The sequence below is a fragment of the Gossypium hirsutum genome, chromosome A10 (genome assembly GCF_007990345.1).
Source record: "Gossypium hirsutum isolate 1008001.06 chromosome A10, Gossypium_hirsutum_v2.1, whole genome shotgun sequence".
NCBI lineage: Eukaryota > Viridiplantae > Streptophyta > Magnoliopsida > Malvales > Malvaceae > Gossypium > Gossypium hirsutum.
The window spans coordinates 25,919,052-25,924,137 of NC_053433.1; the positions used below are offsets into that span (position 1 = coordinate 25,919,052).

Below are 5,086 nucleotides of genomic sequence, written 5' to 3' on the forward strand. Positions count from 1 at the left end.
TAATAGTCCTTGTTGACTCATTTTATTAGTGGAAGGTCAGAAGATCCTGCTAGGATAGCAATTTGTTGATTGACGAGGAACCCGAAACGACAGTTGATGGGGATTACCTAAGCGAGCTAGTCACCCATAATCAAGATTTGATTCATTTTCCTTTTTTATATCATGAAGTTTATTTCTTTTATGATATTTTGTTTTATTATTATAAAAACCCTAAAAATTCCTTATTTTATGTTTTCATACTATAACTAATTTATGGTACTAATTAGATCTTTTAGTGTTTAGGTTAGAGTTGATCTAACACTCGCCTCCCTTGAGTACGATCCTTGGAGTAAATCCTATTTCATTGCAAAACTATATTACAACTCGACCCGTATACTTGCAGATACCACCTCATATTTCTATATTTTATTTTAGTATTCACACTTTAGATGATAGTACGTCTGGAGGCGGTCAAGTTGTTGCTGCCATTGTCGGGGAGGCAACCACATTAGATCGATTCTAATTTTTGCATTTAAAAAAGAATAATTAGGAAATTTTTAGGTAATAGATACAATTTTACTTTATTTTATTTACAAATCCTCTCTTTCTTGGTTTAATGTATGACTCGTAGTACGAGCACACCTATTATAGTAGCCATAGATCCAGAGAGAATAATCGAAAGAAATCGTAGACAGTAATAGCAGATTCAAGATCCACCACCACCTACTGCAAGTAATGTACCATGTGAAAATCCATTATTTCTCAACATTGACGATAATGCCTTAGGAAACCCACTAGCACCCTTGTTACCTGCAAATGTACATATGGCTCGAAATGAGAGAACCCTAATGGATTATGCCTTACCAAGTTAAGACATGGTTTAGGAAAGTATAGCAAGGCCAAAAATTATGACTAATAACTTTGAGATAAAATCAGTGATGATTCAGATGATTCAGAATAATCTGCAGTTTAAGGGCACTATGATAAATGACCCTAACCAACATTTAAAATAGTTTTTCCAAATCTGTGATACTTTTAAGTATAGCGGGATTATTGATGATACTATTTGTCTTCGGTTATTCCCCTTATCCTTGATTGATAATGTCTTTTCTTGGTTATACTCGCAGGCACTAGGATCTATCACGACATAGGATGAACTTGCTGGAAAGTTCTTACAGAAGTTCTTCCTGATTAGTAAAGTAGTTCAACTAAGAAAAGAGATTGTTTTCTTTAGACAGATGAAGGGTGAAAGTTTCTATGAGGCATTAGAATGTTTCAAAATGTTGATTCAAAAATGCCCGCACCATGAATTTCCTGAGTGGATTCGACTGTAGGTATTTTATAACGGGTTGGATGCAAATGTACGATCTGGATTAGACGGAGTAGCAAGAGGAGCCCTTATGAATAGAACGTACGAGGATGCGTACGAAATCATTGAGAACATGACACTAAATTGCTGTCAGTGGCCAATTAAATGACTCCTATATGGCCAGAAACTGGCCATGGTAATAGCTATCCAAGAGGATTACAAGTATCAACAGTTAGTGGATAGACTCAACTATATCAAATCTGCTTCTACACCGTCTATGCATGGGAGAGACAAACCGCTCTTCCACTATATCAAAAATCCTACAAGGATGTTAATTACATTAGGAATAGGGGTGGAAACCCTTATTCAAATACATATAATCCTGGCTGGAGTAGGTAATAATACAAATCAAGCTTAAAATAGTAATTACCAATCTCCTTATTTGTAAAAACCCCAAGATAGGGCCAACCCAAATGACCATGTTGCATTTTGTCAATATTTGGATAGAATTGAGGGAGAGATGTAGTCAATGAGAATGGATGTTAAGTAGGTGCAGTCTGAGTGCAGCAATTCAATGAGAACATTGACTAAACTAGAGGATCAAATGAGCCAATTTATGAGTATGATGGGTGACATCAAAAGACAAATTGGCACAGGTTTTCCCAGTAATACGAAAGATAATCCATGGAGAGAAGGTAATGAGCACATGAAAGCGATTGTGGAAAATAATGATGATCCTTAAAAGGAATCGTTAGAGGCTAAAAATGAGCCAGAGCCAGAAAAGGTAACAACGCCAGTAGTGGAGACAGAGAAGGTAATAACTAAAGATTGTATCAATGCAAAAATCCCACTCCTGTCAAAACTAGAGGAAAAACAAAAGTGGGATCAAGAAGAATTCGTAAGTTTCTTGAACTTGTTCGAAACATTAAATGTTAACCTACCCTTAATTGAGTTAATAGAGAAAGTTCCTAAGTACACCAAGTTTTTAAAGGAAATTATGTCTAGGCGTAGGAAAATTAATGTAGGTGAAACAAGTTAGTATAAGTGCTTCCTATAACGCTATAATCTCAACATGGGTTCCCTAAAAATTAAAAAACCCTAAAAGTTTTACTATTCCCATAAAGATAGGGATCATTTATTTTAATAGAGCTCTATGTAATTTAGGAGCTAGTATTAATTTGATGCCTTTATCTATCTTTGAAAAGCTCAAGTTAGGAGATCTTAAAAATATGCATAAAACACTACAGTTGGTCGACAGATCTTTAGTTTATCCAAAAGGTGTATTAGAGGATGTGATAGTCAAAGTGCAGAGTTTCATTATTCCGACAGTTTTTGTGGTGCTTGATTTTGAGGAAGATTGTGAGATATCGATCTTATTAGGTAGACCTTTCCTAGCCTCTTTTAGATACACTATTAATTTTGAGAAAAATGAATTGACTATGAAATCAATGATAAGACTGAAATTTTTAAATGTGGCCATCAACCTAGCAAGGAAAATAGGAAGAAGTTAGGAGAAAATTAGGGGACACACTTCTTTTTATGCATGCAGAAAGAAGAAACATGTTTAAGGAAAGGCACAAGCGAGCATGGGTGGAATGGCATGATGGACGATGGACTAATACAGACAGAACGGAAGAATCATCCATCGATGAACGGAAGAATTCATCCGGCAATAAAACTTAAAAAAAATATTTGAATTACCTTACTATTGTAAATTATTGTATATTTAACTAACTGTAGAGTTTAGATGTTAACTTTTATTTGATAGATGTACATTCAAAGTTCGAGACATCCTTCAAGATGGAAATTTGGGCTAACACAGAGTCAATGTTGTAACACGGCAACCCCATGTCACAACACTTTGTGTAGAATTAATGAACTGAAGAAACCAACTCGACGCTGCGACACCACACTCTTATATCGCCACATGGATGACAATCTCCCCTAATTTCCAAACTGAAAGATGTGTTATGACATGAAACCCCCATGTTGCAATAGTGGAAAGCTTTTAAGAATGTCGTGGCACAGAACCCCTTTGTCGTGACATCGCTGCAAATTTCTGTAGGGTTGACCTAACCCAACTACGCAACGCGATGGCTAAACATTTATTTTTACACAATTTGTACCATTAAAAACACATCTTTTATAACCCTAATACACTTGATAAACATATTTAACACGCTTTTACTCCTTTATCTTTATCAATCTTTCAAAACCTTTTAAACCCTAAAATCCTAATTCTCACTCCTTTCTTGCAATTAGAGTGAAATCCCTTACCATTCAAAATCTTTCAGTGTGGAAAATAAGGGGAGCACTAAAAGAAATGATAAACCAATGCATGTGACAATGACTTCAAAGATTTCTTTGAGGTTAAGGGTTCCTAACTCAAACTTGTTATTATTCTATTGAATATTACTTGATAAATTGATTTGGTTCTTAGTTTAATCATGCCTCCTAGAAATGTTAGAGGAACCAATGAACTCGAATCATTGACGGGGACAAACCCCTCTAATTTTGCAAACCCAGATATTGCAAGGAAAATCCTTTATCCAAGAAAGGGGATTTGATCCGTTAATGATTTTGTGTAAGGAAATATGGCTTTTAGTAAGTTATCATAGGTTGGAAAATTTTTGGATGATCCTGAAAGATAATGTTGTGGTCTTCGTTGTTCAAAACTTTTATGCATCCTTACGGGAGTAGAAGTCTAGAAATACTAAATGTCATAGTACTTGTGCAAGGGAAAAAAAGTGAGTAACCCCTTGAATTATTTGTGACTTTTATAATGCTCCATACTATGAAAAAGATTTTCTTGATGAAATTGATTTGGAATATTTTCGAGACATAGATATGGATAACATTATAAACTTTTTGACTGAAGATGTTACACCCCTAACCCGTGTACATCGCCAGAACAGGGTTACGGAGCATTACCGAAACTTTTGAAACATTTTCAGATAATTTACAAAAATAACTATTCACTTTCCAAAACTATTCATAATGTCCCTTAAATTGACCTTCGAGGCCCAATATGAGCTTTAGAATCGAATCGAGACTTAATCGGGAACTCTAAAAATTTTTCATGAAATTTCAAAAATTTTCCAAGGTGCATGACTCAGACGCCCGTGTGGTCCAAGGGACATGCCCATGCTACAGGCCGTGTTCAGCCACGTGTAACTCTTTGACTTGTGCACATGGTCATGCCACACGCCCATGTGCTAGGCCGTGTGGTTAATTCTATTTTTTGAATTTAGGTGCAGGCTTCACACAGCCAAAACACATGTCCGTGTTCCATGTCGTGTAGCACATAGGGCTAAGACACACGTCCATGTCGGTGCCCGTGTGCTCTTTTCTGAGCATTCTATTTTCTCGAATTTAAGGTGCAAGGGACACACGACCTAACCACACGCCCATGTATTAGGCCGTGTGTCACACAAGGTCTAGACACACGTGTCTGCCTGTGTGGACAAAATAAAGCCACTCTTACCTTTATTTCTCACCCAAAATCACACCAAATTCCTGCACCAAATTTATATCCAAATACTAACCAGCCCAAGCATTGAATTCAAGCAATTTATAACATCTAACATGATATATTGTTAGATGCATTCATGCTTAAATCTTACATTTCTCAATCAATGAATAAGAAACACTTATGTTATCTCCATAAAGTAAACTTAAATACATATATATACATGTACGAAAACATAATCATCACTAGCCATTCCAATGGCTAGATTACAACAATCATTTACATTTACATGCCAATATGACCAATACAACCTATACATGCCATTGTAA

The 5,086-nt window shown here is 35.8% G+C and overlaps 1 non-coding gene across 1 annotated transcript; it reads right to left on the reverse strand.

Moving 5' to 3' along the window:
- Positions 1–1,185: 1,185 nt before the first annotated feature.
- On the reverse strand, positions 1,186–1,291 carry LOC121209282 (small nucleolar RNA R71). Its single transcript, XR_005904396.1, has one exon. It is a non-coding gene; the product is annotated as a small nucleolar RNA R71 (small nucleolar RNA).
- Positions 1,292–5,086: the final 3,795 nt, after the last annotated feature.